Below are 13,735 nucleotides of genomic sequence, written 5' to 3'. Positions count from 1 at the left end.
CTTCATATGTATTTTTTCTTCTTTATTAAAAGGCAGGTGTCTGTGTCTACAATTATGACTGAGCCTTCGGTTTGATTCCACGGTTTATCATCTCTTCCTTCACACCAGAAAATATGCCATGCTATTTTTATCCCTATAGCTCTGTAGTACAGTTTGAAATCTGGGAACGTGATACCTCCAGGAATTCATCTATTTTTATAATACTGTTTCAGCTATTCTGTGTGTGTATGTGTGCATGTGTGTGTGTGTGTACATGTGTGTGCATTTCCATATGAAGTTAAGATTATGTTTCTATTTCTGTGAATAATTTTGTTGAATTTTTGCTGGGAATTGCATCGAATGTAAAGATTTCTCATCACAATATTCATTCTGTTTATCTATAGGCAGGTGTATATTTCCAACCTGGCATGACTGCAATCATTTTAGTTGTAACTGCTGTCTTGCCTAAAAGATACCACTGATATGCATGCTACACTCTACATGACAAAATTATTAGATGTCAATCATATGTTTGTGCCAAGCAGCAATGTGGTATATATTCTGATACTTGATATATTATTACTCTGAGAAATGGAGCCAACACATTTGGCCATTTAGTCTCATTTGTCTACTTTATCAATAAATTACTTCCTTTTGCTAAATTCTCCGAGGTTCATCTGTCTTTTTCTTGCCTTAGACACTCTATGGCCAGTGCATGCTTAATAAATTACTTTTTCTGTAGTATTGTATTTGTCCTTTATTTCCTCGGTCACACTGACCTGTGCTTTAGGTAGCCTGTTTCTAGTTGAAATAAAAGAATTTTCCTAATACAATGTTTTTCAAATGTATTAATTTATTTGAATTATCAAGGGAAGCAATCCTTGCCATAGTGATTTTAGTAAATACATCTTGAATTAATCATTAAAAACAAAAGCATCAGACTCTAAAAAATTAACAAGCTAAAAATGTAAGTGCAAAAAGAGTCTCAAATAACACTTTAGCGTTATTTAAGTGAGGTATGTATAGGAAGAAGCAAGGGGTGGATTCAAAGTTTTATTTTTCAGGATCAGTCAGCTATAGAACGCATATGGAACCATCCAGACAGAATGAAAATCTGAGGAGATCTTACCAGGATCATTGCCTGAAACAATCATTTATGTCCTTTTTAATTTTCCACCTCTTAGAAAAGCCAATTGGCTGCATCTTACATCACCTCATTCCCTAATTTGGTTTACCCAACATTGTCTCCTCCACCTCTATGTGTATGTGTGTGTATGTGCACTCACACATTTGGATGGGTATGCTTGCCTTACAATAATGTATGTGCATGCTCAGTTATGAGGATGATGTCAGCAATCATCCTCTATAGCTCTTCCACCTTCTTCAAGGGGGCAGATTTTGTTAAACTCAGTGTTCACTACGATGGCTACTTTTGCTAGCCCAATTATCCCATGTAATTTCAGGGCTGAAATTACAGGCAGGCCTCCATGCCCATCCAATATTTATGTAGTTTTTTGAGAATCATAATTGTGGTCCTCATATTTGTGTGACAAGTGCATTAAACACTAAGCCAGACCCCTAGCCCACAATCCATACTTTAATGCCCTTAAAAACTTCTACTATAATTAAGTCCAAACTAAATGAAAGAGAAGAATTAGTAATAGAATTAAAAGAATCTGTTAACAAGTCAATGCAATTAAATCAGAATTAAACTATTATTCCTTTTTATCAGTCTGAAAAAAGTGGAACAAGTTGTTAGTGATTTAATGTTGTCAGAGCATTTTTTAACATAGAAATTTACAGGAAAAATACAGAATGACGATTCAGAATGTACAAGGTGTCTCAAGATCATTTTTTTCATTGAGTTCTTCTCCAAATATTTCAACAGTAAGAGTACTGTTCATTCTATTAAAAAATGAGCACAGGACTGATTCAGGACATTGGTTACTTCCATGAGTCAAAGAGCACGCAACTGTTGGGGTGGATGGATCAATCTATAAAGGTAATATCATCACTCGTCAACAAGATTATTTGGAAAATAAAGTAAAGAAGCCAGGTTCTTCAAAGACAGAGACGCTTCTAAGAAGGTATGAATATTGGAGCCAACAAGAACTATCTTTTATCCTTTATTATGGAGCCCCACGGCCATGTGATCTATGGTTCAAAACTTGATAAAGATACAAGTGAACTGAATGTGCCATCTCAAGGTGCCTGGGCAGGCCAATATATAATGCATGAACATTATATATTGTGTTATCTGTTGCCCAATATTATTTCTCAGCATTTAATATCTTCTCTTCAGTATCACAGACTATACCTCCAGTTCTTGCTTAATATAAAAAGATTCCAGAGTGATGCTCTTTTAGTTTAGGTTGGTTGCTATGGTACAAACTTTGCATACAACTATTGCTAGAACATTCTTTAATTGTGAATGCGATCCATTTTGGTTTATGTTCACAAACTATCCAATAAGTGGTTACAGAAAAGTAGAAACAAATGATACAAAGTTCGTATAGATAAGACGCAATCAATTTAGAAAAAGCAAGTTAGAGACTATTTCTGAAAAGTGTCAAAAGTAATATTTTAGACATCATTACTATTACTGTGTGGTCTGGCTTTATTTTGTAGTTTTTTAATGGCTGGATAAAAGGTAAAGTATCTTTAAAAATAACAGTTCTTAAAATTGTCAAAATATATTTATTAGTTTTGAATTCTACAATAATGACATACTAGTTATTGGATTTATTCAAAATTTCAAAGTAAATTGGTTTTCAAATTTAAGTGGTAAATCATAGTAGACTTAATATACTTTCAGTTGCCTTATGGGTATTGTTGATGGTATCCTCCTTAAAAAAACCAGCTTCTTAAGTAGGGCTTGTTCCCTGGATATGCTGAATTTTATGTAACTAATGTAAATAGAAAGTCGCTTTACATAATCTGTTGGGAACTCTAAATAGATAATTCATAGGGAACTACATAAAAAAATCTATTAATTTATTTTCAGTTTATGAACAAAATTTACAGGTAATATGCCAAACATCTACAACATTATATCAAGATATAAAATTGAAATTTGAGCATATAGATGGGTTACATTACTATCTTCTTCTGCATTGTTCATATTCATAAAAACTGGAATCAATTCTACATAAACACACTGATAGAAATCTTGCATAAAGGTCTCATCAGTTAAATTTAAAATTAAACAAAATTTTTTTTAGTATAAATAGTGCACAGGGCACAAGCTATTCTAATAAACATAAACATATACACTTATAATTTTTTTTAAATCTGAAATTAAATTTAGTACGGTATCATGTATTTTTATTTGACCTATGTGGCAAGTCTAACTTGAGTTTATAGCAGAAATTTACTATAAAAATGTATTTCTGAGTTATGATAATTAATTTGGCAACATAATGTCAGAACAGTCCATCAATAGACTGTAAGAATCTTCATGGACACTGTGTACAAATTTTCATGATGAAGAAAAAAGTGTCCTACTTGCACTTCAACCCAGAGACCAGATTATTTTTTCTAGCCAGTTTAGTCCCCAGGACTGCCTCAGTCACTATAAATGAAAGGAATTGGCTGTGTCTTCTCCATTCCCCAAGTAGGTGTTTATCACCTTTGTCATCTTTACCTTGTCTCCTAGGGTTTCCTTGTAATGGGCTCGGCTGTTAATGCCAGAAAAACACGAAGAGATTCTGTTGTCATAAAAGTGCTGCAAACATGTTTTATTATACACTGTGGTGATATAGCTAGCTTAAAAAGCAATCTTTCAAACCATCAAGAGAGGAAGGAAGAGCTGCTGAAACTCAGAAAAGATAAAAATAGAAAGTTAAACTGCAGCGGATTCCAACTTCATGCTTTCAACAGCTTCCTTTCTCTCAGAGTTTTAATAGCTTAACTTTAAAGAAATAGTGAGTGGAGGAGAGGAGAAAGGGCTTAACACAATTGTGTCTGTATCTACAAAGAAAATTTAAGGGAAGCAAAAAGGCTAATTAATGAAGGGAAAGGATGGCTGAATAAATAATTCATCTAAACACTATCTGGTCTCATGGCCTTAAAAGTTAATCATAAGACGCAAAAAAAAATTATATGTGTTATTGTAAAAGTTTAAAGTAGCCTCTCTCTGTTTCTTTCTCTCTCTCTTTCTTTGTGAGTGTGTCAGAATGTGTGTGTGTGTGTGTGTGTGTGTGTGAGAGAGAGAGAGAGAGAGAGAGAGAGAGAGAGAGAGAGAGATGTCTGTTTCTTCCTTTCTCTCTTTTTCTTTTAAACAGTGTCTGCTATATCCTGGTCATGCCTTGAATTTTCAAAGCAAGAGGAAATGAGAATGACACATCATATCTTTCTCATTCTTTTTAACTGCCTCAGCCTCTGGAAGTATCCGGTCCTATCAGACAAGGTTTTAGGTGCTGATGAGAGGATGCTCAGATCTTCCTGTTGTTAGGCAGATATTCTACTCACTGCTCTACATCCTCAGTAGGAAGGTTTAATGGTGGTAGCTTTTTTAATATTTTGTCTCATCTAAATTACGTCAACTGACATAATTTTAGTTATAGGAACACAATACAGGAAGATTTTAGGATAAAATAACTACATGCTACTATTATGGGCACAGCCTTGCAGCCTTAGCTTATCACTTGTGGATTTTTTTGCTTATAGAGCCGAAGAGTTTCAGAGGATTTCAAAAACACTATATTTGCTCCAATACTAAGCATTACTAATTACACATGCATTATGGGACACACTTGTAAAGTGCAATGATGTATGCAAAGTTCTTAAAACAGTGTTGCTTGGTTGGATTTATGTTTAATTAATGCATCTTCCTTGGATGGGTGTACGGGATTTGTGCCTTTGTTCTTCGCTATGCTGCTCTTCAGATATGGCAAAACCACTAAAAGTGAATCTACTACAGGGAAATTATGTCACTAGGGTGGAGGACCAGAGTGGACTAAATGGTAAAGGGGGAAAGCAGCCATGAGAATGTGAATGTGGCTTCTTCTGCTTCCTTAATGTTTCTGTCTCTTCTTTCTCTTGTATATCATGTTAGGACCTAAGTAGAAGTCCTCATCAGGACGCAGATACTTTTGCAGTTACCTAAGATGCTTTTCAGTCTCTAGAGATGTCTAATTCAGTCTCTAGAATTAACCTTACTAGTTTATAAAGTATAAAGTAACATCTCTTCTGACATAATTATTGACTATAATAGCATCCATTCCTTCAAGTTTACAGAAGGTCATATGAAGTTTTGGAACTTAGACCTGTTAACAATAGTCAGAGCATTATACCATAAAGAACAGGAAAAGAAATGATATAATTGTACATTTATTCATTCATCAAACTCACACTAAACAACCATCATATATGTAGCTAGATTTGAGCTAGATTTCCACCCTGGGTAAACTAGATTTGTACTATTACAGCAGGTGCTGCAAATGTAACAGTCAGGCATGTTCAATCTACCATATTACAGCACATTGTCATGAGGCACAGATGTCATGTCTCACACCTGAGTTATGAAACACTAGCAAAAAAGAATCATAATATTTTGAATAAATTTATCCTTTTGTGTTGGGCTATATTCATGGCTGTCCTTGGATGGATAAATGGGCCATAGGCTGGGCATGGCAGATGCTTGGGCTAAAAGTTTTACCAAGTCCAGGAAAAGACAGAAAATATGTCATATTTGGCATAAATACTTCTGCTCAGTCTTGAAAGACATTCACATGTTATTCAGAAGAGAAAGGCTATTCAAATGGAGGTTGTGATTTTTAAAATGTAGAAATTGAAAAACAAAACAATAACAAAAAGAATTCAGAATTATTTAGGAGAGAAGAATGGACTGGGTTGCCTGAAAAAGAGACAAAATTATTGATTAATGATCTGCATTAGTGAAAAGGCTTGAGTAAAGGGGACAAAGACTAAACTCCAACTTATGTCACTAAATACATGGCAACATGAGCTAGGGGCCATAATTGTGAAGCACTGAATAGGATCAGGAAACCATGGCTTAATTATCTCCTCACATTCTAGATATCCAATGTTTTTAAATCAAAACCAACCTACTCTATTGATAGCATTTTCTGCCAATACATTAGGTAAATGGTATGTAGATAGATAGATGATAGATAGAGAGATAGATAGAGAGAGAGATAAGAGAGAGAGAGAGAGAGATGACAGGTAGACAGGTAGACAGATAGACAGATAGACAGATCAAACTTTTTATTATTTAGAAATATACCATGTACGATGTATGGAAAGTTGAAGTTTGCGTCATTCTTTTTAAACTTCACCTACACTGAAAAGAACATAAAATTGTATATGTATGGGGTTACTCAGAAAAGTGAAATACAGAGATATTTCTGGAACATTTACATAAAAACCAGATGAACAGAGAAACGCTCATAAAATGAAATTTAAATGTGGAAATGGGGTCAAAACAATATCCATGGGAAGAGAACGATACTTCGGAAGAGAGTAATAAAGCAACATAAAATATAAATGAGAGAACCAATGCCTTTCCAAATGACTCAACTGACAAGTGTCACTTTCCTTGGGAATTCTAGTACTAAAAAACATAGCATACCCATTTTATAATAACACAATAGTACCTATTTAAATTAGAATTTTTATTGGTGGTATATATTGGATTGGAAGATTAATGTGAAGTCCCAGTTTTCAGTAGCATATAACTTTGGCAGAACATTTAATTTCAAATGGAGGCTGGCATGAGATGACTCTGTCAGACTCTAGTCCTTGCCAAGTTTGACAAACATCTAGTTCAGCTGTTTTGGGCTAAGATACATGCCAAAGCAAAGAGGGGTTTTTTTTGTTTTGTTTTTTATTTTGTTTTGCATTCAATTCCAAACATTTTTCATCATAAAAGTCAAAAATGAATAAATGACTGTTTATTGTGATGACTGTTAATTAATATAAAACAACCCACACAAAAAGTTTAAATGAAAAGTTATTTGATAAACAGTCATGAACAAAAGAGCTAACAAAAAGAATTTAGGTTGTTGTGCCCAGCTCACTTTCACCAAATAATTTTCAAGAGAAATTTAGCACCTTTATGTCTTAGTTTATGTCAATAGTGAAATTAAGAGATTATTATTAAGTTGCATAATCATAATAGTGAAAATATAGCCAGGCAGCTTGCAAACTTAAACATGTAATTTTTACTTTTCAATACTCTAGGATTATAGAACTTAAATTGTATTTTCAACTCTCCAATAGGAACATATATGCAGGCAAAGTACCAATGCACATAAAATAAAACAATAAATAAAACATTAAGAAAAAAGGTAACACAAAGTCCCATAAATTGCATAGATGACTGAATGGTAGCTCAAATTGTCCCTAGGGCCTTCAAAAACATTACAATGACAAAATAAATTTAATTTCATAAACTAAGCAAATGCCTGACACAAAAAAAAATTTATTCAGATAGAGCTAGGCTGCATAATACCACATTATGAAAAAAATCCTGAATTAATGACAATATTTAATTTTCTCACCAACTACAAATATCAAGATTTTCATTGTCATTTAAGCATTTACACAGATTAACAAGTATATTAGAAAATACTTGCCTGATTCTAAACAGTGCTGTAATCATTGACTGGTTATAAAATATGTTTTGAATATTTGTGGCTAAAGTATGACTCTAAGAATATTTGAGATAATATGAAGTACATTCGATTATGATTTGGGCAATTTACATTTTAGTAATCTTATACATTTCGTTCCATGACTCAACATTAAATGTCTGACTGTGTTTTGTCTACGAGTGTACTAAATTCCGGTTGTGCCCATAGGAGCACTGTTAGGTTATTGTCAACACATAAAATATTTTTTGCAATTCAGCTCATTGACCAGGCATGATTATTATCAGACTCACTCTGCCACTGAATTTCTCAGTCATTATTTTAAAACCACAGGCAACAAGTGAATAGGACACAAACAAGCCTCAAATAATCACAGTGGGGTTGTAGGGGAATGACAAGTGTTTTGCATTTCAGTCTATGTGGAGTTCAAAGAGATCAAATCTGTATTTTTGTTGTTCTACTAACAGAATTTCCATAGCAGATTTTAATTGAAGAAGTGGCTTTCCCTTAGTGTTTAATCAAATAAAAGCAGTGTATGACTTAATGTCTTTAGGACAGTAGCCATTTAAGATGTGTAGGTATGTGATAACAGCTTGTCTATCACGGAAGTTATTACAAATATGTAAATGTACCATCCGTAAGAACGGATAGATGCTCCTTTAAGACCTCATTCCAAGTTGAGTTTAAATAATGATTAATGATTATATTTTGTTTAGTATATAGGACACTAATGGATATCTGCTTGCTAGACGGTTTTAATGAACTTGGCCCCATTTAAAAAAAAAAAGCAAAACTCTATTCATGGCAGTAAGTTCAGGATGATTCAACTGAAACTCTTCCTTAAGCCAACTGTATTGCTTGATGCTGCATTGTCTGAGCTCATTTAAAAGTTTACACATGCGCGTTTATATACTGCAGTACTGAGCTTCTTAGCTCCCCAGAATACAGAGCACATTCTGCTCCATCTCATGCACTATATAGATTCCGTCTTTGTTAATCTGGCGTTCATGTATTCATACACTTTTGTAGAATTCTTATTTATACCTTCATAACAAGAACCTCTATATGATCTATCATTTGATATCAGATACATCAAGATCTTAGGAAAATACTCATTGTACATATGTAAGTATAATTTTTTTGAAAATAATATTGAAGATGAAAATATAAAACTGTTAAGAGAGTTAAGATATTTTAATGGGGTTTTATTTGGAAAAATAAGAGATGGATTCTACTTCTCTAGTCTACAATTAGGAATATAGAAAGCAAAGATAATACTAATTTTTACTATGTGTAATTATTAAAGTTGTATTCATTTAGTATTTTTCTTTCATTTAAAAATTTTGGATGTAATGACATCATTTCTTTCTTTCTTTACTCTGTTCAAACCCTTCCATTTACCCCGTTTTCCTCTTTCTCAAATTCATGACCTCTTTAATCTTTAGAACATTATGCATTAAAGCATAATACCCAAGTACTCTCTACTTCCCTCCCTGGGATAGATGATACAAGAAACAAAATTTGAAACACTAGCTCCTTTGTAACGTATAGGGCATTTTTATTTAATATGAAATTCATATATTGAAAATGAAATTTTAGAGGACATGAAATAGAAGCCAATATAATGATTACCTTTTATGCGTAAGACCTAGTAAACCCTTCCCTGAAATTAATAGAAAAAATTATAAATTACGTATTTATTTTTATATACTTTTAGCAGAACGGGAATGCATTACTTTAGTTTTCTATGTATCTAAAGTGTTCAAGAAATATTAAATGAAATTTGAAAAACTCTCTGTGCCATTACAAGATATTAACCATTCCCTTCATTAGACATACCCTTCATGCTCAAATTATAGAAAGTCTAAATATTATTTAGTGTACTAGTTTCTTGCATCCTTCCCATTTGTACCTCCTTATTTGCGTGGCAACTTCGTCTAGAGCCCTAGGTCCCATTTTCTGCATTTCCTTAATCAATGTTTTCTTTGAGCAGCATGCTGGCATAGTCACACATCACTGCTGAGGTTCTGCAGCAACATTCTCTTTGTTATGTCTGGCATCCACTTAGTGGCTCTTTCTCACACCCAAAGTAAGACTGTTTCAGTACCGAGTAGTGGGAGACATCTGGTCTTAATAATGTCAGTATCATCCTATAAGACTAATAAGCCATGTAAACATTATGGGTTGGAGACTCAAAAGTGATTTTGACATTTTAGAGTTATCAGTTGATTCCCATTAGCTAAAATTTGACTTAATTTTCTGAGTAATGTCAGGGATATTCTACCCAGAAGTGTAATCATCTACCAAGCTGCTTTTTAATGCTGTTGTTCCTCATTTAGTTTGATTTTTAATCAATTTTCCATTACAAAATTACTTTTACTGAGCTTCCTCAGATAATCAGGATGGAATTGTGATCATAACAAAGAACACTCTCCTCATAAACGATGTCAATAGCTTTTCTGAACCTCAAAGATGCCCCACTCTGTCCTATCTTGAAGTATCTCAGGAACGCTTGGCTCTCTTCAATGTGTTAGTGATGATACCGAGATACTACAGAACTGCTGCCTTATATCCTAATGCATATCTAAATGCAAAGAGGCTATTTTTTTTCTTTAATAAATGCTTCTCTGAAACTAAAGACTCATCACTGGGTAGACAAATTAACATTGAAAAGGAAATTGGAAATGAAACAAAATTACTGGCCTTAATGTGTATTATATTTGGAGGGAGGTATTAGCCAGAGAACAATCATTACCCTGAGAATAAATGTTAAATGGAGATACAACTTCTTTGTAAGTATTATCGAGGGTACAAATTTTCCCATATAAAAGATAGAATTTATAATAATTACACTATTAAAGTATAAAAAGAAATCAAATCAGCAGGGCAGAAAGTTTAAAAAAGAACCAAATTAATCGAAAAGCATGATGAACCATGCTTGGTAATCTAACAACAATTCATTTTTCATATTTTTATCCTGCTCTCTCTATTTCTCGAGCATCAGTCAGCACCTCACAACAGTGTGGGAGCCCTTAAACAAAGCTTTCAGAATGGCAGCATTTATACTTTGGACTCAGTGAATTGCTTCGAGGCTTTGCTGTTTATCTCTTAATCCTTTATTGTTTAATAATCTTCCTTCACAGATGGTGACATTCAAATTATACTTTCCCAATGTAAATAATGCTGAAGAATGCAGATGTAAACCCGAATAAATCAGATTTGTCTGAGGTGCCTGAGACAAGGGAGAAAAGGACACATGGTGAGGCCGGACACATGGTGAGGCCGGGCACATGGTGAGGCCGGGCACATGGTGAGGCCGGGCACATGGTGAGGCCGGGCACATGGTGAGGCCGGGCAAACTTCTTGTTTCATTCCGCTCCTGGTGACTTTTTGATTCCTGGGCAGGTGTGGAGTCATCGGAGCAGATTGTATCTCAGTATTAACTCAATCTTATCAACTGTTTACACTGAGTTAGGAGGGTGTGCTTGTCAACTCATACAATTATGTGACAACGCCGATGGCTGTGGTGCTGGGAGTGGAAGGATAACTGGCTAAACTCTGGTAAGCTATACATTAACATTCAACAAATACCTTTGTGTAAAAACTCAGCTACCTTTTGCTTTCAGGTAGCCCAGGTGACTCCCTTCCCACTTTGCGATGGGGTTTCTCCTCCTGACTCACAGTGCAGCTAAGAAATCTATTATCATTAATTCGCTTGTCATATTCACGTTGTGTGCATAATGGAAGGGTGGAATGCTAAGTAGCTTTTTACAAAATGAAGCGGTACGAGGAATATTTGGCAAGCTTCAAGAACCAATGCAGCTTTAAAAAACTAATCACTCCTAAATGCAGATAACTGGTAAATATCCTAAACGGTATTTACAAAAAAGAATAGGCCTGGCACATCGACCCACATTCCCACTCAGCCAATTCTTTTAAATGTAGTTTAGCTTAATGACCATTGGCAGGTGATTTTTAAAGCTTGTTTAGACTCATATAATGAGTTAAAAGCAGAAAAAGTATTTTCCTTCCATGCCCCAAGCATATTCAGTATGACAACCATGGTACTTTCTCCTCCATATTAATTTTGATTAAAGAACAAAATGTGACGGTAGTAGGAGAATGGTCCAAATATTTGCCTACAAATTTCCAGTTATTTTTATACTGAAGAGCTTATTTTCAAAGGTTCGCTTTATAGAAATAAGCTATATGCCAGCAAGGAATTTTGTGCCCTAATTGGCTAAGACTATCTGGTTAAAAACCTCAATAACCTTCCATAGAGGAATAGGCTGGAAGTGCACAGGTCCATCACAGTATCTCCATCTAAGAGGAAAACTATTACCAAGCAGACAAAATGGCAGAAGTCATACAGGGAAAACAAATAGGTCTCCGGACCACATAGAAGAAAGGATTAGATATCTGATGGTTATGCAAGCCACAATACTAGAGCTTACCTGTAATGTATTATTCCTTGCGGGAGATGTGGGTCTCTTAATGTACATCAAATTTTGGAATTAACCAGTTTGGAGCTTAAGGAATTTTTGACAGTTTCTTTTTAAATTTCATGGCTGATTTTATAATTAGCTAACATAATATAAAATGTGGGCTTCTTACAGGGAGGAAAAGGAAAACTCATTTTGAAAGGGATCCTTCAGCTTGCAACCCCATAGAAAACAACCATGCCAACCAACCAGAGCTTCCAGGGACTAAACTACCGAAAGACTATACATGGACTGACCCAGGGCTCCAAATTAATAGGTAGCAATGAATATCCTAGTAGGGGCACCAGTGGAAGGGGAAGCCCTTGGTCCTGCCAAGGTTGGACCCCTAGGGAAGGAGAATATGGGGGGGGCAGTAAGAGGGATGTATGGGGGAAATACATGTATGGGGAGGGGACGGGGGCTTATGATCAGAAAACAGGGAAAGGGAATAACATTTGAAATGTAAGTGAAGAAATATATCTAATAAAAAATTAAAAAAACTGATTCTAAAAAAAAGGGATCCTTCCTAGGATCCTTCCTGAGAAACGTAGCTTCATTTTGCCAACCAAACTCATATGATCTCCAAAGTTATATCTTTTATGTCTCATGTTTATTATAAATTTCTTGTTTCACCAATGAGCATATGGACACATTATCAGGCTTCAAACCATGTTTAACTAAGTTGGAGAATTGTTGACTAGTAAGTAGAATTTTCATTTTTCTTAAGTGATCGTCAAATTAGTTTTCCAATATTTTAGTCCTACCTGTACTCCAAGAATATACCAAGTGAATCTGATGTTTCATAGTGAGAAAAATTGATTCACAGTGAAAGTCATAGGGTTTAATTTGATCGTTATGACATAATTTATAATCTGTAGCTAACAAATGTTATTTTATGCAATAGAAACTAGTGCTTCTATGTAGGTTTAGATTTTTCAAAACCTCCTTTAATTAGAATTCTTAAATGCTTCAAACCTCTTTCTAGCTCACTGACCAGAGGTAGCAGAGGAAAAAAGTTAATAGAAATTTGGGGGTGTGGGGAAGCAGTTCTTCGGGGTAATTTTAATCTACATTGTCAGGATATCAGCAGTCCAGGCTAAAAGCAAATATCAAACAAGGCTCTGATTGCAGGGGATTTGTTGGAATTGGCAGGGGTCAGCACAAGCAGCAAGAATCAATCAGACTACCACAGGAAGTTCTTTGGTTCGTATCATTCTATGAAATGAAGACCACTGAAGACCAGCGAAGCATCCCAAGGCATAACAATGCAAGAGCTTCCTCTCACTGTCTGTGTGGTTAAATTTATATTACATCACCAGCCCTCTCAGGCATATTTCCAGCAAAACATCATATGCCATCTCATGTGCTTGCTTCAGCAAAACATCCTCCCACAAGACAGCTTCCAGAAAAACATCTCAGGCATAACTGAGTTTCTAAAGAAACCAGAAATTTCCACTTTAAATCTGAGTCATGGACATATACACACAAGGACTCACAGAAATATATACACATATATAATATATATACACATATATAATATATATATACATGCTATATAATAACAGTAAAAATGTATACTATTGATAAATACTTATAAAATATTTATAAAACATATGCATAATTATGTATTATATATACATTATCTAGATAATTTGAATGATT

General features: G+C 34.5%; 1 long non-coding RNA gene across 1 annotated transcript in view; it reads right to left on the bottom strand.

Annotated features, from left to right (window-relative positions):
• The window catches only part of LOC108352547 (uncharacterized), a 209,007-nt gene extending 205,277 nt beyond the window's left edge, over positions 1-3,730 (bottom strand). Inside the window, exon 1 of the long non-coding RNA XR_015635527.1 lies at positions 3,623-3,730. This is a non-coding gene — a long non-coding RNA (uncharacterized LOC108352547). The remainder of the gene's footprint in view (positions 1-3,622) is intronic.
• Between the last annotated feature and the right edge of the window lie 10,005 nt (positions 3,731-13,735).

The sequence above is a fragment of the Rattus norvegicus genome, chromosome 13 (genome assembly GCF_021556685.1).
Source record: "Rattus norvegicus strain SHRSP/BbbUtx chromosome 13, alternate assembly SHRSP_T2T, whole genome shotgun sequence".
NCBI lineage: Eukaryota > Metazoa > Chordata > Mammalia > Rodentia > Muridae > Rattus > Rattus norvegicus.
Note: the sequence above shows the minus strand (reverse complement) of the source record. Positions and strands in the feature narration are given on the sequence as shown.